Below are 22,375 nucleotides of genomic sequence, written 5' to 3'. Positions count from 1 at the left end.
CATACTATGCCAGAAAGAAACCTGTTAGTCTGCAAGTAGATGCTTCGACAAAAGGACTGGGAGAAGCCCTGGTACAAGAGGGAAAGCCAATAGCATTCACATCCAAAGCTCTAACATCAGCTGAGACCAGATATGCCAACATAGAAAGAGAGCTTTTGGCAGCCTTTATGGGAGAAAGTTCATAGTGGAGAGATCATGGAGCAGATCTATCAGAAAAATCTATGTAAAGCACCAGCAGGACTGCAGAGGTTACTCTTGCGGCTTCAGAGTTACGAATACACTTTGAAATACAAGCCAGGAAGAGAAATGGTGCTGGCAGATATTCTATCTTGGTTGTCACCACATGAGAAAGACAAGGTAGAAGATCTAGATAAAAAGATTCATCACCTGGTGACGTAACACCACCAAAACTGAGTCAAATTAGAGATGAGACCAGCAAAGACAAGGAGTTACAGGTGCTGTCTCAGCAAGTGATCCAGGGATGGCCTGATAAGATAGAGCACACACAGCCAGCAATACGGCAGTACTGGTCTATCAGAGATGACATCTCACTAGAAGATGGTGTTCTTCTGGCCAGATCCGGAATAATCATACCCAAAACAATGTAGGAAGAGCTTGTCTAGAAGGTATATGAAGGCCATGCGGGAATGGAGAAGTGTAAGCTCAGAGCCAGACCAGCTGTGTACTGGATAGGCATATACAAAGACTTTGAAAATATGGTGTCTACATGCAATGTATGCTCGAAGCACAGAAACACACAGCAGAAAGAGATGATGATAGCTACTGAAGTACCACCCAGACCATGACATACTGAAGGAGCCAATTTATTTACACACAATCAAGAATGGTATCTCATAGTGGCAAACTACTACTCAAAGTTCCCTTTTATCTAAAAGATGAAAGACTTGAGAGCCACAACAATCCTCTCAGCAGTATGAGTTCTGTTTGCTGAGCAAGGGATTCCTGAAAGATTAATATGTGACAATGCCACCCAATTGACCTCGCGAGAATTTAAGGAATTCGCTGACTAGTATGGGTTCAACACCATCACCTCATCACTACACTACCCACGGGGACACAGGTTTATAGAAAGACGCATCCAGATGGTCAAAATAACCCTTGCAAAATGCCAAAGGATGACAGAAGACCCAAACCTGGCCTTATTGTCACTCCGATCCACACCTCTCAAGGCTGACATGAAACCACTGCAGTGCTGTTGAATGGAAGAAAGTATAAGACTACTCTGCCAAGCAAGATACATCCCTCAAGTGACCAGGAGGAATTGAGACAACAACTCGATGAAGCACAGGTAAGAGGAGAGCAACACTTCAACAAGCATGCTCAATCCCTACCCAAGCTGTTGAAAGGACAAACTGTACATATACAGGATCCAACCATGTAAACCTGGATAAAAGCAAAATACTGCGGATGCTGGAAATCTGAAATAAAAACAAGAAATGCTGGAAATATTCAGCAGGTCTGGCAGCATCTGTGGAGAGAGAAGCAGAGTTAACGTTTCAGATCAGTGACCCTTCTTCAGAACATGAAAACCTGGAGCCCAGCAAAAGTTATTAAGTGTGAAACAGGTAAGCAAGTAAGAAGGAACAGAGTCCATATTCAACCCACACTTGAGCTGGAAAAACAGAAAAGACCATCACACACTGGAAACGTCATTATCCAGCGAGACAACATCAAGAACATCATCAGCAAGTGATGCAATATTAGCAACAGCAAGCACGACTCCTACAACACCAGGAGAAACATGCACAACATCACCTGTGCAGCATGCAAACTCACCACTGAGAACACCAAATGCCAAATCTACAAGATGGAGGCACAACATCTTACCACCTAAGTGATACCGTGAATAACATGATTGGAACTGTTATATTAATATAGAGGTACTATGTTTTTAAAGAAAGAGGGAAGTTATATTTCCTTATATCATTCGTAAACAGCTAGGAACTAATTAGCTTGGAACTAATTCTTACATGTAAGTGTGTTTCAGTATGCTGCACTGGGAGTCATGTGACGCATAACACATACACCGGTCTACAGGCACTTCTTACAAGGCAGCATGGCAAGCTGTATTTAACACAAAGAGCTCCAGCTTATCCAAGTCTAAGTTGTGAATATTTCTAACTTATGGGAACCAGGAGACATAACAGGCACCGACTGAAGCTAACAGTCAGTTCCATGGGTGAGAGCTTTCCTTCCAAAGCTTGCCTTTGTGCCCATTCTTCATGTGTGATCTAGAGAGAGAGCGTGCTGGTCGGCTGGTTGATAATGGTGGGGTGCAAGTCACAGTCATGCCAGGCCCTGTCCTAGCTTGACATCTATACAAGTTCAACAGTGGTCGCAAGTTAGTAATGAGAAGTGAGATCATAGGAACACGAGTAGGCCATTCAGCTCCTTGCGTCTGTTTCACCATTCAGTTAGATCATGGTTCACTTGTACCTTAACCCCATCTATCCACCTTTGTTCCATATCCATGGCTCATTTTTCCTCCTTGAATGCTGAGGCTAGTTACACTACTCCTATCATTGCCATGATTGAGATCAGCCAACTCAGGATAGACCTGGGACCAAATCTGAAACCCTCAGTTCCACATCTTACAGTGCATTTATCAACTAAGCCACCAGCATAGTGATGTTTGTGCTATTTTCATTCACATTTCACTCTGTCTTTGTCTCTTATTTATTTTTAAATCTGTTATACAGCATCAACAGCATGGAGTAACGGGGCAGAATATTGCTGGAGGACTTTACAGTCTCAAAATGTTGATTGTTTTTGCGGTTTATTATTCAATAGTGTTGGACAACATGCTGGTATCATGGAAGATAACATTTTGGATAACATTGATGCAGAACTAATTCCCAGACTATCTTCTGTACTTTTTCCATTACCATATTCAAAAACATCATTCACTTAATGAGATTTTGCAGTTTGAAAATGTGTCTACCAAAATTGTTTCGCTTTTTCATGTTATAACCACATTTTGTCTCACTCATGCGGCTTAAAGATGTAAATATTTCCCAAAATGTGTACTTTACGAATGACCTTGCAAAAAGCCTTTGCAAGGTAGGTAGAAAAAATGTTTCAATCAGTAGTGCTTAATGGAATTCTGTGATTCAATGGTAATTGATATATTTGTCTACCTACTCTCCAGTCGCTGAATCCCCACTAACAACATCCCGGGGGTTACCATTGAACAGAAACTGAACTGAAGCAACCACATAAATACTGTTGCTACAAGAGCAGGTCAGAGGCTGGGAATAACTGGGAATACTGCTGTGAGTAACTCACCTCCTGACTCCCCAATGTCTGTCCATCATCTACAAGGCACAAGTCAGGAGTGTGATGGAATACTCTCCATTTGCCTCGATGGGTGCAGCTCCAACAACACTCGAGAAGCTCAACACCATTCAGGACAAAGCAGCCTGCTTTATTAGCACCCCATCCACCACCTTCAACATTCACTTCCTCCACCACCAATGTACAGTGGCAGCAGTGTGTTCCATCTACAAGATGCACTGCAGCAACTCACCAAGGCTCCTTCAATAGCACCTTCCAAACCCGCGACCTCTACCACCTAGAAGGATAAGGGCAACAGATGCATGGAAATACCACCACCTGCAAGTTCTCCTCCAAGCCACACACCATCCTGACTTGGAACTATATTGCTGTTCCTTCACTGTCGCTGGGTCAAAATCTTGGAACTGCCTTCCTATACCCACACCCCAAGACTGCAGTGGTTCAAGAAGGCAGCTCACCACCACCTTCTCAAGGGCAATTAGGGGTGGGCAATAAATGCTGGTCTGGCCAGTGACACACACATCCCATGAATGAATTAAAAAAATGTTTTTGCATGCTCTTTAAAGGAAAGTTTACCACAGTAACTAATTCAGTTCTGAATCTAGAGTCTGTCTAGGTCATTTGAAGGCAAAAAGGTAAAGTAACATCGACTGCAGATGATTGCTGCAATCACCCTCATTTCTTTATGTTGTCAAGAACACAAGCTATGCTAAATGAGGATTTCTAATTCATCGGTTGGAAACTTACATTAAACTTCTAAAAAGGAAAGCTGGAATTCTACATTTAACTTTTAAAAAGCTGGCAGCCAAGAAGGCCACCACAATTTGGATTGAAATACCTCACATCGAGTTGGAGACATATCTCTAACAAAGCTCCCATCCGGGACAATGACTTGGATAGCTGAGTAGATTATCCAGTATCACCCTCATTAGCAGGACTTTCAAAGCCATCTTGGAGCATTCACTATTGGACTCGTACCTTCAGGGGGTAAACATTGAACAATACAACCTGAGAGAGATTTGGGTTTTAGACCTTGGACCTCATTAGAAAAAAAGGGTACTGAGAGAACCCTGTGACAGTCTCCCCAGTCTGCATAAAACTTGGAGATGTTGTTACACATGGCAGACGAAGCTTTTGAGAATCAATCCATGTAAGGCCCCAGTGGGGCTTTCTCACTCTCTCGCTTTCTCTCTCCAGCTAACATCACAAGTTTCTGAATCTGTCTGCGACTGTGAAACATCCAAGTCTACCATTGCTACAGACAGAGACCCCGGGGGGAGAAAACCACCTACATCACTGTCTCCAAGAAAACCCTGAGACAGGTGGATGTGCTACAAGTGCACTTCTACCAGCCAGAGACTTTGGAACCACAAATACAGCCAGAGGACAACTGAATTACAAGACCCCACAGATGGTATATTATTTTTACTTGTTCTGGACTTTAATCCACCTCAAACTATTCTTCATCACTCTGTAACCTATTTGTGTGTGTGTGTGATTCTCATGTGTGGGTATGTATGAAAGTTGGAGCTTAGTTTTATTATTTTCCTTAGATCGGGTTTAGATTTTAGGTACAATAAACTAAACTCTTGCTTAAACTCAAGAAAACCTGTCCGATTGGTTCTTCTATGCTCATAACACTTAAAGGATTAAACACTTACTAAATTGGTAAGGCCATCCACAGTTTAAAAAGAAATAAACCCTGTTGTGGTTAAACAAGGAGAGGAACAAGAAGGGAGCCTTTCGACCCCTCCTCACCTGATTGGAACAGAAATTTGGAGGCTCACGTCTGGGATCAGAACCCAAAGACAAACAAGAAATTGGAATGGGAAATTAAATTGATCCTTAGGAAAAATTTTAAAACTTCAATACATGTTTTCTTGTGGTTTTCGCTGCTAGAGAACTAACATGTCCACATTCGAGGTCAGTACCTTCCTAGACCAGAGTGAAGTAACTTGGGACAGGTTAAACGTCCTATCTATTGAAGTGTTGGGGAATGTAGCTGGGCAGTTCAGGATTACTATCTGTCCAAAAACTAGGAAACCGGAAATCCTAAAACTTGTGGCCAACCATTTGGCACATGAACCTGAAGACTCAGAAACAGGTTTGGAGTCAGAAATAGACAGGGTAATGTTAGTTAAGAAACAACTAGAACAGAGGAGACTAGAATTAGAATTCCAGAAGGAGAAACAAGGAGAGAGTATCAGGAAAAGGAAAAAGAGCTTTCCAGAAGGAGAAGGAGGAAAGAAAGTTAAAGTGGCTCAAACTAACTAGGGGAAGACCCAATGCACCCAGTGAAGGCACCGCTAGTGAGAGGAACTACCCCCAGTTCAGGACAGAGTACTGAGCTCCTAAGGTTCTCCCAGTTGATTCCAAAATTCAATAAGAGGGATGTGGAGGCATTTTTCATCACTTGTGAAAAGCTTGCAGGACAGCTGAAGTGGCCAGCAGAGAGCTGGACACTGTTATTGCAAAGCAAACTAACAGGAAAAGCCCATGAGGTTTATTCACTGTTGCCTGAGTTCATCAGACTATGAGATGACTAAAAACGCTATCCTGTGTGCTTATGAACTGGTACCAGAGGCATACAGCCAAAAATTCTCAACCCTCTGAAACCAGCCTGGACAAACTTACTTCAAGTTTGAAAGAATTAAGCAGGTCGCCTTTGACCAGTGGATACGGGCATTCAAGACACACCCCTTATATGAAAACCTCAGAGAGGTGATCCTTCTCGAGAAGTTCAAAAACTCCCTTCCCATTTCCATTAAAACCCACATAGAGGAACAAAAGGTTCCAAGAGCCAGGCAGGCCACAATCCTGGCTAATGAATTCATGCTTGTCCACAAGCACTTACTCCAAGGGAAACCCTTCCCTAGTCACCCCCACAAACCTGAAAAGGATAAAATTTGGGAGGGTGATTGGAGCCTAAACAGCCATAGGCAAGAAGGGAAAGCTGGACACACAGGAGGCCCTCCTCAGGCCAAAAAGGACAGTGCTGAGTGCAGGAATGTCACCTGAAAACCTGTGTGTTTCCATTGTAACAAGGCAGGCCACCTTTGAGCTGACTGCTGGAAGTTACGGGGAAACCTGTAGGATTATTCAGGGCACCCCAGACCAGTGCAGGAAAAGAATTTCATGTCTGGGATCTTTCAGAAAGTCAGAGTAATCTGGGCATAACCCAGTGCAGGAAAAGGGGCCCTGATGGAAAGCATGGCAGAGCAGGTTATGGCTTTAACTGTGGCAGTAAGACCCAGTAAACCTACCATTGTGAGTGCGGGAAAACCTAACAAGATCCCTGAGAGTTACCAGGATTTTGTGTCCCAAGGAAAAGTAACCCCATACCCGTTGAGTGAGACAAGCAACCGCATTGTCATACTTAGGGATACAGGGGCCACCCAATCCCTTCTACTGGGAAAAGGCATGACCTTTCCCCCAGATAGTGCATTGAATGCTAGAGTGCTAGTGAATGTTATCAGAGGAAAGTATATGCACATACCTCTATACTTAGACCTGGAGTGCAACTTTGTTTCAGGATTGGTAACTGTGGGGATTATCCCGAGTTTACCTGTGGACGAGGTCGACCTGTTATTGGGTAATAATCTGGCAGGGGCAAAGGTGGTAGATTCCTCAGTGGTTTCAGAGAGACTGAAAGGGGTGAAGGAGACACAGTAGTTGCAGGAGAAGGCTCCCGGCATTTTCCTTGACTATGTGGTGACTTGGTCCGTGGCCAAACAAGCTCCATCAGAGGAGATTGAACTGGTACTGCAGACAAATGACCCTGCTGTCTGGTTATCTGCAACCTTCTTTGGGAAGTTAGAGGACCCAAAGGTTGGGTAAAACAGGTCTTCCTTGGTTGAGGGTCAGCAAGCCAACCCAGTATTAAAAAAGTAAGCACAGGCTGCCCAAACCAAAGCTTAAGCAGAAGGAGTCCCAGAGTGCTACTATTTAAAGGATGAGGTGCTGATGAGGAAGTGGAGACCTCCTCACAGACCTACAGACAAAGAGTGGACTGCGGTTCACTAGATAAAGGTGCCACCAAGGTACCGTAAGGAAATACTAAGAATAGCTCACAAATTTCCAATGACTGGACATGTCAGTGTACAAAAAACCCAAGCCCGCATAAAACAGCGTTTTGGCTGGCCAAAACTCCACAAAGATGTGGTAGAGTTCTGTAAAACCTTCCACACATGCCAGTTGTGGGGAAGCCCCTACCTGCACCCCTAGTACCCATACCAGTTTTTGGGGAACCCTTCAGCAGAGTCATGGTGGATTGTGTGGGATCCCTGCTGACAACCAAAAGGGGGCTACCAATATCTTCTCACCATTATGGATGTGGCTACCTGATTCCCAGAAGCCATTCCCCTAAGAACTACCTCTGCCAAGATAGTGGTAGAGGGGCTAACTCAATACTTTACCCGATATGGGTTGCCTGCCGAGATCCAGACGGATCAGGGCACGAATTTCATGTCTGGGATCTTTCAGAAAGTCAGAGTAATCTGGGCATAACCCAACTAAAGTCCTCAGCCTACCACCCACAGTCACAAGGGGCTTTAGAATGGTACCACCAGATCCTAAAGACAATGATCAGGTCATACTGTTCTGAGTGCCCCCATGACTGCAACAAAGGGCTGGGGGTTTCTTCTGTTTGCCATGGGGGACTCACCTAATGAGTCCACTGGCTTTAGTCCCTTTGAATTAGTTTATGGACACGAGTGCGAGGTCCTCTAAAACTAATCAAGGAGAAGTTTTTTGGGACACAGGTATGAGCCTTTTATGGTAGACTACATCTCCATGTTCCAGGAGCAGCTCATGAAAGCCTGTGCAGTGGCTCAGGAGCATCTAAAAATCTCCCAGACAGCTATGAAAAAGCAGGCAGATAAACATGTCAAGGCCAGAACATTTCGGCCTGGAGACGATGTGTTAGTACTACCCCAATACTGGGCGAACCCCTGAAAGCCCAGTTCAGTGGCCCCTATAGAGTAGTGAAGAGAATTGGCAGGGTGAACTATTTAATTGACACCCCAGACCATTGGTAAAAACAAAGGCAGTGCCACATCAACATTTTAAAACAGTATCATAGCAGGGAAGGGGAGAACTAAGCCCAAGTCTGTCAGGCAGTTACGACAGAGAAGGACAAAAAAGACAGTGAGGATGAGTTAAAGGAGGGCCCAAATCAAACCCCCTACTGTCCAATTAGCCAACAGTAAAATGTTAGGAAAATTAGAGACTGTGCTCTCTTACTTAAAGGCAGAACAAAGAGAAGCCCTAATAAGGCTGCTCACAGCATTTAAAGAAATCTGCAGGGACACACCAGGGTGTACCATCCTAACCCTACACAATATAGATGTAGAACAGACCCCTCCTATAAAACAGAACCACTACCACCTAGGTCCCAGGAAACTGACCCAGGTTTGGGAGGAAATTCGGTATATGCTGGAAAACAAGCTTATTCAGACCAGCCAGAGCAGCTGGAGATTCCCAGTTGTGCTTTTGCCCAAGCCCGATGGCTCAACAAGGCTCTGCATTGATTACAGGAAGGTTAATGCCGTGACCAGAGCTGATTCCTACCCAATTCCCTGCCTGGAAGTCCGTATTGATAGAGTAGGGAATGCCACCTACATAAACAAAATAGACTTGCTAAAAGGATACTGGCAGGTTCCCTTAACACCCTGAGCCAAAGCTTTTGTCACCCCAGACGGCCTATTCCAGTGCCAAGTGATGCCTTTTGGATTAAGGAATGCCCCAGCCACCTTCCAAAGGCTATGAAACAGGTAGTGGCTAACCTACTCAACTCTGTTGTGTACCAGGATGATTTGTTAGTGTACAGTGAGACCTGGCAGGACCACCTAGACCAATGAGAAGCCCTTTTCCGAAGGTTACAGTCAGCTGACCTAGTGGTAAACCTTGCAGAAGCGAGTTTGCTGCAGCTCAAGTAACGTACCTAGGGCATGTTGTAGGCCAGGGGCGAGTACTGCCCAGAGCAGCCAAACTACAGGCATTGATAGATTTTCCCATCCCCACGACCAAACAAGATGCAATTTTTGGGGACGTGTGGATTTTACCGCAAGTTTGTCCCTAACTTCAGCACTATAGCCACCCCACTTACAGACTTACTGCAGAAAAGAGCCAAGGTAGTGTGGTCAGAGAGGTGCCAAACTGCTTTTGAAAGGCTAAAAACCATTCTAACCAATAAACTAGTGCTTGTAGTTCCAAATTTTAATAAATCCTTTAACGTGGCAGTTGATGTTAGTGACCTAGGGGTAGGTAACATCCTGCTCCAAGATGATGAGTTGGGCAATGAGAGACCAGTTGGGTACTTATTCAAAAAGTTAAACCGACACCAGAAGAGTTATTCCATTGTGGAAAAGGAAATGCTGGGAATGTTGCTAGCTCGCCAGCACTTTGAGATCCATGTCCAAAATGGATATAGAGAGACTATAGTCTACACTGACCATAACATCTTGACCTTTGTGGAGAAACTCAAAAGCCAAAATGCAAGACTATTTCAATGGAGCCTGCTTTTACAACCCTACCACTTAACAAGTACCCATATTGTAAGAAAAAATGTCATTGCTAATGTGTTGTCCAGAGTCTAACTCAATGCAGAATCATCCCAGATGAACATTAAACCAGAGCCTAGCTTTGGCAGTGTGAGTTTGAGAAGTGAGTGTTTGAGAATGAATGTGTGTGTATAGTTTTTTTTATACCTACAATCATATAATGAAATGCTTCTGTCGTCACATTTCATTCCGCATGGTGGGGTGGGGTTAAGAAAACAGATGATGCTAAATGAAAATTTTTTAATTCATTGGTTGAAACCTATATTAAACTTTTAAAAAGGAAATCTGGAATTCTACATTTAACTTTTAAAAGCTGGCAGCCAAGATTGCCACCACAGTTTGCATTGAAATATCTCATATTCCAGGATCTCAAATTGGAGATGCTCCCATCCAAGACAATGGCTTGGATAGCTAAGTAGATTATCCAATATCACCCTCGTTAGCAGGACATTCAAAGCCATCTTGGAGCATTACCTCCAAGGGGTAAACATTGACACAATACAACCTGAGAGAGATTTGGGGATTAGACTTTGGATCTCATTAAAAAAAGGGTACTGAGAGAACCACGTGACACTCTCCCCAGCCTGTGTAAAACGTTGACTTTTTGTTATACATGGCAGACAAACTTTTGAGAGCCAACCCATGTGAGACCCCAGTGGGGCTGTCTCTCTCTCTCTCTCTCTTTCACTCTCCAGCTAACATCACAAGTTTCTGAATCTGTCTGCTACTGTGAAACATCCAAGTCTACCATTGCTGCAGACAGAGACCCCGTGGGGAGAAAACCACCTACATCACTGTCTCCAAGAAAACTCTGAACCTGGTGGACCAGCTACAAGTGCATTCTACCAGCCAGAAACTTAGGAACCATGAATTCAGACAGAAGAAAACTAAATTACCAGACCCCAAAGACGGTATATTATCTTTGGGCTCTGGACTCTAATTCAACCAAACTATCCTTCATCACTCTGTAACCTATTTGTGTGGTTGTGTGATTCTTTTGTGTGGCTGTGTGTGAAAGTTGGAGCTTAGTTTTATTATTTATTGAAATTGGATTAGATTTTAAATACAATAAACTAACCTCTTTCTTGTTTAAACTCAAGAAAACCTGTCCAATTGGTTCTTCTATGATCATAGCACAAAAAGGGTTAAACACTCACTGAATTGGTAAGCACATCCACTGTTTCAAAAGAAATAAACCCTGTCACGGTCAAACAAGGAGAGGGACAAGAGCGGAGTCTTTCGACCCCTCCTCACCTGATTGTAACAATGTGCTCATTGCAGTTTAAATCATTTTTTTCTCACCCACATCATTGTGCTTATGTGGATTAGATGCCCAGATAAAACATCTAATGCTATGTTAATTATCATCTTTTTTAAAAAAAGAGCTGGGGGTAACTGTTAAGATAGGGGCTGAAAGTTATAAGAATAAGTATAAGTAGCACAGTTGGAGATCGTCATGTGATGAGCGAAGCATTATGACTCTCGAGTTGCTGGAACAGGCAATGGACAAATATAAGACAAACAAACAGGAAAAGAAACAGCTGCAACTTACACAGACAGATGAATAAGACGATGAATAGACATAGACCAAATGAAAAAGTCGATTCCAAATGTTGTTTGTGACATTGAAGGTCAATGACACTGTTAGTGGGAAACTGAAGTTACTTCTGGAACCATGTGTCATTTACTCCCACTCAAAGAAAGCACAAATCTTTGTTTCCAAGGGAAAAATGAAAACTATGCTGTATAAAGGATCTCGGAGAAAATAAACAAAAATGGACTGAGCTGCATCAGGGAAAGGGTCACATGTAACACTGAATCCAAATTGTAGATAAAGATGTCACACCATTGTCGAGAGCAGTGACCTGCTGCAAACAAAAATTTACTATGATGCAGCATGAGTGTGCATGGTGATACATATGAAAGACTGGGGTATGTATAAGGGATATGCCACAATTAAGTAGACTAAAATGTGAAAATGGTAGTGCAGACTTCCTGCCGCATTGAAGACAGCAACCGAACTGGCTGCAAAAGAAGTGCTTATTCCTATGAGTGAACCTAGAGGCTTGATATCATGTGCAGTTCAGCAAGCTGAACATTGATCCTAAGGACTTAAAATAAGCAATAAAGCAATATAGCTGTTTACTACCATTGGTAGAGAACTTTTTTAGCCAGCACGTAACAAGCCCAATGAGAGGGGGTGCAATTCTAGATTTAGTCTTTGTAATTGAAGCTGGGCAAGTGGATGAAGTAGCAGTGGGTGACCATTTTGCAGATAGTAACCATAATATAATTAGTTTTAGCGTAATCATGGAAAAGGACAAAAATAAAACAGGAATAAAAGTTCTAAATTGGGGGAAGCCAAGTTTTACGAAGCTGAGAGGTGATCTGGGGAAAATGGACTGGATACAGCTACTTGAAGGAAAATCGGTGGCAAACCGGTTGGAGGCATTCAAAAGTGAGGTTCTACAGGCACAATGTAGGCCTATCCCCACAAAGATAAAGGGTGGGACAATCAAATATAGAGCCCCCTGGTTATTGAAAGGCATACAGGGTAAGATAAAGCAGAAAAAGAAAGATTATGATGGTCACAAAAAACTTAATTCCTTTGAAAGCCTAAAGGAGCATAGAAAGTGCAGTGGTGAAGTAAAAAAGGAAATTAGGAAAGCAAAGAGAGGACATGAAAAATTAATGGCAGGTAAAATCAAAGAAAACCCAAAGATGTTTTATCAGTACTTTAAGAGCGACAGGATAACTAAAGAAAGGGTAGTGCCTATCAGAGATGTACAAAGGAACTTATGCGTGGATGCAGAAGATGTGGGCAGGGTTCTTAATGATTTTTATGTCCCCGTCTTCACAAAGGAGAGGGTTGATGTAGATATTGTAGTTAAAGAGGAGTGTGAAATATTAGATACGATAAGCATAATGAGAGAGGAAATACTAGAGGGCTTGACAACCTTGAAAGTGGATAAATTGCCAGGGCTGGATAGATTGTATCCCAGGTTGTTAAAGGAAGCCAGCGAGGAAATAGCAGATGCTCTGAGGATCTTCTTTAAATCCTCACTAGATACAGAAGAGGTACTAGAGGATTGGAGATCTGCGAACGTTGTACTATCGTTTAAAAAGGATGTGAGGGATAGACCAAATAATTATAGGCCGGTCAGTCTGACCTTGGTGGTGGGTAAATTATTAGAATCAATTCTGAGAGATAGGATAAACTGCCACGTAGAAAGGCACAGATTAATCATGGATAGTCAGCATGGAGTTGTTAAGGGAAGGTCGTGTCTTACTAACTTGATTGACTTTTTTGAGGAAGTAACAAGGAGGATTGATGAAGGTAGTGCAGGGGATGTGGTCTACATGGAATTTAGTAAGGCATTTGACAAGGTCCCACATGGCAGACTGGTCAGAAAAGATAAAAGACCAAGGGATACAGGGAAATGTGGCAAGTTGGATCCAAAATTGGCTCAGTGTCAGGAAACAAAGGGTAGTAGTTGACAGATGTTTTTGTGAATGGAAAGCGGTTTCCAGTGGCGTTCCACAGGGCTCAGTGTTGGGTAACTTGCTGTTTATGGTATATATTAATGATTTGGACTTAAATGTGGGAGGCATGATTGGGAACTTTGCAGATGACACAAAAATTGGCTGTGTAGTTAATAGTGAAGAGGATAGATGTAGACTCCAGAATGATATCAATCGTTTGGTTGAGTCAGTAGAAAAGTGGCAAATGGAATTCAATCTGGAGAAGTGTGAGGTAATGCATTTGGGGACAGCAAACAAAGTGAGGGAATACACAATAAATGGAAGGATATTGAAAGGGGTAGAAGAAGTGGGAGACCTTGGAGTGCATATGCACAGGTCCCTGAAGGTGGCAGGACAGGTAGATAGAGTGATGAAGAAGGCATATGGAATGCTTTCCTTTATTGGCCGAGGTATGTGATACAAAAGCAGGGATGTAATGCTGGAACTGTATGAAATGCTGGTTCAGCCACAGCTGGAGTATGGCGTACCGTTCTGGTCACCACATTACAGGAAGGACATAATTGCTCTGGAGAGAGTACAGAGGAGATTTACAAGAATGTTGCCAGGGCTTGAAAGTTGCAGCTATGAGGAAAGATTGGATTGGCTAGGGTTGTTTTCCTCAGAACAGAGGCGGCAGAGGGGTGACTTAACGGACCAGGTGCTGGAAGCTGGGATTAGATTGGGCGGCTAGTTTTTTCAACCGCGCAGATACGATGGGCTGACTGGCCTCCTTCTGTGCCGCACCTTTTCTATGGTTCTATGGCATAGGACTCAGCACTGTCAAAATGTCTCTACCAAAATGGATATGGACAAGTGGAACAAAGAATCACACCAGAGGATAATACTATGCAAGTGCTTAATGTTAGAAACATAGAGCTTGCATCTCCTCAGAATGCCCCAAAGTGCTTCACAGGAAGTTAATTACTTATTTGGCATGTGGTCACAATTGTGTAGGCCAATGTGGTAGTTAATTTGTGCACAGCAAAGTTCCACAAACAGCAAATGAAATAACTGAGTAGATCATCTGTTTTAGCAATGATAGTTGAGGGATGAATAATTGGTAAGACATGGGAGAAGGTCCCTTACATTTTTCGAAATAGAGGCATGTGATCTTTTACATCCATCAGAGAGGGTAGACGGGGGCTCAGTTTAAACTTTCCAAAAGATAGCACCTTCAACAATGCAACACTGACAGACAGGTGGGAAGTAGTGTGGGTGACTTCCACTTTTCACCTCTCCACTGACCGCAGATAGTGTTTGAAAAATAACGTTTTCATCCCTGACAGTTTTAAGGGTCAAATAAAGAAACAAACAACAGTTTTTCTCTTGGGTTGAAAAAGAAAGATTTTTTTTACACAATGACAGAAAAATGTTCACAAATTCACCCACATGCAATTGGAGTCCAATTGTTGTAAAAGAGTTTGTTGTTTTAAAAAAACCTTTAGAAGCTTTTTGGGAGGAAATCTTTCAATGGTGCAGGTCTGAATATTCATTGTTTTGAAAAGGAAGAAGTATCAAAGGCTCCTTGTAGTTAAGCCTTAATCAGAAGTCGATGGTGGAGTTCCAAAGTCACTTTGCAATTTCTCTGCTGCAGTAGTTAAAAGATGTTATCAGCAGGGATCGTGCTTAGCTGGAACTGTTCCACAGCTGTTCGAGCTGAAAAGACCTTCTCTAGCTGTTCTGCCTCTCTCTCTCCAGAGAGATACCTTTTAAGGTAGAAACCCAGGTTGGGGTGTTGGTCAGATGGCTAAGGACTCTCACCCCTGGGGTGATTTATACAATGTTCCAGGATATGGCAACCATTGTTACATGATGGCATCTTAATGTGATCCATTTTGATAAATTGGCGTCATTTCACATCTATTATTTTGGCCTTGGCTTCAGAGTCAGTAGGCTGAATTTTACAAGCGTGCTGTGCTCTGCGGCGGCATGCTGTGAAGGCGGCGGCCTTCTGACACAGAAGTGCTACCGCACTGCATAATATTGCAGGGGCGATTTAAATGAATGGGGTGGAGCATCCACACCCGATGACGTAGAGGGAGCAGCGCTGCGTCCCTGGCAATGGCATCCAGGGTCACTGCCATTTTTAAAGGGCTTCAAGCCCTTCAGGATATATTTAAATATTTAGAAGTGCTGGTGAGCTTAAAAACATTGATAAACATTTAATGTAACATTGAATCCCCTATCCCAGCACCGCCCCCCCCCCACTGAGTCCTAAAAACATAAATTGACCTATTCCCCCCAAAAATACCCTGTTTGAAATTCTGAACATCCCCCCCGAAGTTCAGTATCTTTGACCCTCAACCCCTTCCCACCATCCCAACAACCAATAGGAATAGTCTTCCCCGCTACCCAAACCCCCCCCCCCGCTGGCCCTGATAATTTTACTCCTCCCTCTCCCCACCAGTATCTTGCCTCAGAACTCCGTTGGAGTTCCAAAGGCGTGCGAGCTGCGGCCGGTTGGCCGTAAAATGGGCGTGGGACAGCTGCTGGTGGCAGGTAAGTTCATTTGCATGTTAATGTGGCTAATTTCAATAATTTAATGAAGACCCCGTCACCAGGCGGCGGGGGAGGGGGGCCGCACCAAGGCCTTGCTGCTGCCGCTAATATCCGGCGGGGTCTTCTCAGCATCGTGGGTTATGGCTGGCCTCTCCTGCAAGCAATTTACGGGCCTTCCCTCCCACCCCTCCCCCACAACCCATGGCGTCGAGGGGCTAGTAAAATCCTGTCTGTCTGCAAAAGTCTTTGTTCGCTCCATTCCTGAAAATAGGAGTTATTGGCATGGAATGCGCTGTTTTCCATTTCAGTGTGTTTTCCCCAATGCTAATTCAGACGTGGATAATGGGTTTCCTTTTCAACAGACAAGCACGTTTATTGATAGTACAGCAGGGGTCACCTGACTTCTACTCCATTTTGTCTGTGGCACAAATGTGTCCATTTTTGTAGTTCACTTCAAAAGTTGACTTTTATTTCATAATTCCTCCAGTTCATTTCATCTTTCAGCACTGTATGAGCATGACAACTCCCTCAGTACTTCACTGAAGTGTCAGCCTCGATTAAGTATCAAGTTGCTAGAGTGGGGCTTGAACACACAACTCATAGACAAGAGAATGACCACTGACTTCCTGAAAGACATTGTACAAATGCAAGCTCTTTCTTTCATGGAAGGAAAATCAGGCAGGATCCATCATGGGTGTGCAAAGTTCCCCACTTGATTGTCTCTTCTGTTCTCCGCATCATAGTGCTTTAAGGCTCAGGTGGTAGAGGCAAAAATCTAACTCAATATGTAAGTTTCAGGTGGTAATATTTTCAGATACACTATTACATTTGATGAAGTTTTTCTTTTTATTTGAAAGAAAAGTCACTGAAAACTATTACCAGAATTGGATGCTGATGGAGAAGAACTTGGAATCTACTTCAGGCTTTCTCCTGATCGACTGCCTTAAATTCAGCAGAAATCCAGATACAAGTGTAACTGGGTTTCTGCTGATCTGCCACCAAAGCTGCAGTGCCCTTTCAGGACAGGCCCCAGTGAGGGGAGGGGGCGGTCAGAGTGCAGGGCACGGGGCATTGTTTGAGCACGGATGGCTCGTGCTACTGGGCAGGCCCTCTGCGGGCACAGGGTGCCGATCAGGACGGGCCACCCGGCCTGTAAGGAGGCCGCCATGTATTACAAAACAGCCCCCTCAGGTGCTGAAGTGCCCATTCACTGCTGGTAAAATACCAGCGGTAGCGGGAAGAGGCTCTTAAGTGGCAATTAACTGGCCACTTAAAGGTGTCAATTGGCCTGAGGGTGGGTGAGCCATTTGCAACCTCCCCCGCCACTGGTAAAATAGGCGACGGGCAAAGCATCCCCCGTTTCCACCCTATTTTACCACCATCCCACTTCCTAGCCCATTCTTGGAGTGAGGGGAGGTGGGAATTAAATTCCAGCTGCAGTGCCTCAACCAGGAAGTATAAAGCAGGAAATATAAATTAGACTTAAATGATGTATAGAAAGCAAAATGCGAATTCACAAATATAGATGGGATTAAGGGAGAGGGATAAAAGAGACAGACAGAAAAACTAAAAATAAATTTTAGTTTAAAAAAAATCTGCAGCACCAATTTTCTTCTGAGGGAATGAAATTCCACAATTGTAAAATTAACTTTCAAGGTCAGAGAGGGTTGTAATTATCACTTAATACATCATCAAAAACTCCCTTGCTGCTGAATGCACCAGTGGGCAAGTATTCCAAGTTTATGCTGGTGCAATCATTTCAATGTTGAGGCTATTGGCAAAGACTGCAACAATGTGTGAACTCCTGTGAAGGAGCAGGGTATCTCTGACAGCAACATCTGGATTCCCATGTTTAACTGCACATGCGTATACTCCAGATGTTGCTGTCAGATTTCCTCCATTATAATGGTGAGTGTCAATAGCTTCACCGTTATTCTCATTGCAAATTCTGTGCCATTAAACTGAGGTGTCTGCCTGTTCAAGTAGATGTTAAAGATCTCAGGTCAACGCTTGAAGCTCAGGGAGTTATCCAATATCCCAGATGGCACTTGTCCATCAACCAACATCATCAAAAACAGATTATCTGGTCATTTATCTCATTGTTGTTTGTAGAATATTGCTGTGCACAAGTTGGCTGCTAAGTTTGGCTATGCAGCAACAGTGACAATACTTCAAAAGTAATCCATTTGCTGTAAAGAACTGTGGGACATTCTGAGAACATGAAAGGTTCTATGTCAATGCAAGTTCTTTCTCATTCACAAAGGGAGAAGTGGTAAATTATGTTTACAATTATTGCACAAATTGAACAGCAACACTAATGGCTCATTAACACTGAATACTCAAAGGATCAGTTTTTATTAGTGCCCAGCTGTGCATTGCTGCATCCAAGCAATGAGCTTTGATTGTTGAAGCATAAGTACAATATTGGCTAGCCCCAAGGAAGCACAAAAGATTTTTCCCCAACAGAGTAGCAGATAGCTGCAATAGACTCCTATTAAAACAGATGAACTGATTCCCATTAAAAGCGATCGATACTGGATTAATTAAAATCCTTTTAAGAAAGAACCAGATATTTGATAAAGAATGGATTTAACTTAAATGAGATTGCTCCTTTTCCAGAAATGGAAAATTGCATGGGACTCATACCTGAATTCCTGCTATCTGCTGTGGGCATGGGAAGCTCTGTACTTGCTGTTCTAACCATGGAAATATATCCCATAAATTTGCTGGGCGAATTTCATGACAGTGCACATGGTTTGTTGGAAGGAGTTGGTTCAATGGGCAGAATAGCTATTTCCTATTTTATTCTTTCATATGTACTCAAATCAAGCTGGCCAGAATAGGCCATTCCCATTCAGTCAGAATGTTTTGATTGACAACGTTTGAACTCCAAATACTTCCTCTGTTTTCTCAAATAAGTGTGGCAATAGCTGACACTGGAGGCGATACCTAGACTCTCAATACAGTAGCATGTCATGTTGAGAAGTTAGAATCCAGATATGGATTTCTGATTAACAAAATTTAAAACAAATTTTAGATCCAATTTCAACCAATTGTACTCCTACGTGCCGTCCCTGCAGTAGAAGAATGATGAGTATACTGAAGTTTTCCACAGTTCTCCTCATCGGTCTGGTCAATGAGGCAGGCAGCAAGAGAAGGCTAGGTGCTTCTTCACAGCCAGCGTGCAAACATTAAAATATGGGTCATCCGATGCCACTTTATTTCACTTCCCAATAGATTGTTAGAACAAAGTGTTATTAGAGGCCAACAAGAAGTTTGCAGAGAACCAAACCAAGAAGTTAAAAAAATACATTTTGGCAAAGTAATGCAGTTCCAACAACTTACAGGGCAATTTTTTAAAAATTCATTCATGGGATGTAGGCATCTCTGGAAAGTTCAGCATTTACTGCCCAAACCCTAATTGTCCTGGAGTGGTGAGCTACCTTCTTGAATAAAACTGTGTGGCTTTCTAGACCATTTCAGAGGGCAATTAAAAATCAACCACATTGCTGTGGATTTGGAGTCACATATGGACCAGACCAGGTAAGGTCGGTAGATTTCCTTCCCCAAAGGACATTAGTGAACCAGATATGTTTATGATAATCCCGTAGTTACATGATCACTATTAATGATAATAGCTTTTTATCCTAGTTTTATTTAATTAACTGAATTTAAATTCTCCTGCTGCAGTGGTGGGATTTAAACTCATGTCTGTGGATCTTTAGTCCAGGCCTCTGGATTACTAGTCTAGTAACAAAACCATTATGTTATAATTCTTATAATTTTATAACCTCTTATAATTTTTGATCAGAAGGGTGAGGGAAAAAGGCTAACTAATGGGGCACACCACAATATGCCCCGCTCCAGCACATTTTGAGCCAATGTTTTCAGAAGCATGTGGGGAGCAGGCTTCGATTGAGAAAAAGCTTCCTGTGGTCAATAAAATGTCCTTGTCACTGATGGTGAGCAATCAAACCCAGACTGGCAGCCTATTTTGAAGCAGCTGTGATTACAAAACCACTTTTGAAATAGTATGATACATGCAAGAAGACCAAACTTGTCAAAATTAAAATAGAGATGATTGGTAACAGCATAAACAGAAATATAACAGTCATAAAATATTGCAAATGATGTGCAAATCAACAGATCATAAAATAATTATGGATGAGGAAAGACCATCTAAAGTCATCCATCTCAAAAGACTTTAAAGTGAAGCAACCAGATGTTTCATAAAGGCTTTCACCTCCATCATATCTGGAAGCTCAATTTGTGTGTTGATCACTCTTTGTGTGAAGCAGAATTTCCTGATATTAGTCTTACATTTTCCTTATAGTACTTTGAACCTGCCCTATACTCATAATTTAAAGTAATGTTCTGCATTTACCTTTTGCATTCTCTTTAACTATCTGCTAAACCTCTATCAGATGCCTCTTTTCTGGGCGGAAATGCCCAAGTCTTGACATTTCAGTGCAGTTCTGTGCTGTTGGAAGTGCCGTCTTTCAGCTGAGACATTTAACTGAGGCCCCATCTGCCCTCTCAGTTAGACAAAATGATATTGTGACACTATTCGAAGAGTAGGAGAGTACTCCCAGGTGTTCTGGCCAATATTTATCCTTTAACCAACATCATTAGAACAGATTATCTTGCCATTATCACATTGCTGCTTGTGAGATCTTGCTGTGCGCAAATTGGCTTTTTGGCTTGATGACAGGATCCAGTTAGTGGAAAATACCACTTGTGTTGCTCCTGCACAGTAGTAGCATGAAACGGCTAGCTTCACCTGTTGCTCAAATTTTTGAGATACCTTACCCTTCCAGGGTAATTTGAGGTAGACGGGGCACTTTTCAGGTCTGAAAGTGGTGTCCTTAGGCCCATTCATGAGTATGTGCAATACACAGCGAGCCAAAAAGACATTGTGTCTACCACACAAATGAGTAATGTGGTATATGAATTTCAGTGCCAGTGCGATGCCATGTACATTGACCGCATGTCCGAAAAACTGGTGGATTGTATCAAACAGCACGTCCCGTCAGCTGTTCGCAATAGGCAGAGTGCAGATCGTACTCAACCAGTCCAACTTGCAAAACATAATGTCTATCGTTAGATGTGATTCCGCGATCGGACAGCACTTACGGAACAAACCAGAGTGTGCTACGAATTACAGTAACAGCCAATTTAAGATTATCAGTCAGGCTCACTTATGCTTGCCAGAAGCTACATGTATTCATATGCAGTAACCTGTCCTCTGCAGGCAAAGGAATATGTCCAGGCATTGCGCCTTGTTTTGAATTAAACAAAAGCATGGGGGACAATAGTTCCCTGGTACATTATCCATGGCAAAGCCTTGACCAATCAGAATCGACTTGTCAACCATTCAGCACTCTTTTCTCATGCAGTATAAACTGTTGCTCCCTTTGTAGTTTGGCATTCTTGCATCTGTCCTGATGAGTGTAAGATGAAAAGCTTCAACAGCATGTCTCTTTTATCAGCAACAATCCGTTAATTGATTAATTGATTTTTCATGCAGACCACTTTGTCCCCAGCATTCTTTTATAAACAATAAGCCAAAAAGCTTTCACCTCACATAGCTTGCCTGGAGCCAAGAATATTTTCCATAATTATAGTTGAAAACATCAGTGAAGAAAAGCAGCTCAAAGTCACACTATTGACACAGCAATAAGGTATAGACTGTGGGAGCCCTGGTCCAGATAAAGCATGTATTCCATCTGGACTGGCTGTATTCTGCTGCTAATTTAAAGTGACAACAATAGAGCCCAGACAGAAACACCCCAGAGAGAAATATTAACAGTATAGAAGCACAGAAATTCTTTTCCCCTTGAGGCAGAATTTGGGGGCAGGAAAACTGGAAGCACTGGAATTTGGGGACAGAAGGCAGATCCTCCATATTTACACCACCTTGGATCAGGAACAACAAATTCAACTGGGACCATGAAAAGTTGAGCACTTCTTCTGCCCACTCCTAAATATCCCAACAGCAGTTTGGAGGCACGTCTGGGGCATTCCAGAGCTACTCTGGGAACCCAGGCAAATACCCCTCCAGTCAGCCCAGTGGTGCAGAAAGCAGGTGTTGATGCAATTGTGGGCCAGAAGATCTCCAATGGTAATTAACATTAGAGCAGAGGTTCCCACGTGCTTTTTGTTGCGCAAACCCCCACCAAGACATTCATACCCCATGCATGCCCCCCTCTTTTTTAAAAAACGAAGGGCGGGAAATTAGTCTTTGCCAGTAGCGTGAAATGGCAATAATGAATCGCTAGCTTGTTTTACACCATGCATGATTTTCCTTTCCATGGATTAAATGATAGATTAATCAAATCTGATCTTATATAACTGGTCAATAATGAGACAATATGGAGGAATAAAGAGATATGGGTAAAACTGAATGTGAAGAATTAGGCATACACTATGTATATAGACAATAAAAGAAAGAATGACAAAAGGGAATAAAACAACGTTAG

This window comes from Heterodontus francisci, chromosome 3 (assembly GCF_036365525.1).
Source record: "Heterodontus francisci isolate sHetFra1 chromosome 3, sHetFra1.hap1, whole genome shotgun sequence".
Classification (NCBI taxonomy): Eukaryota; Metazoa; Chordata; class Chondrichthyes; order Heterodontiformes; family Heterodontidae; genus Heterodontus; species Heterodontus francisci.
The sequence above is the reverse complement of the archived record's forward strand: the minus strand, read 5'-3'. Positions refer to the sequence as shown.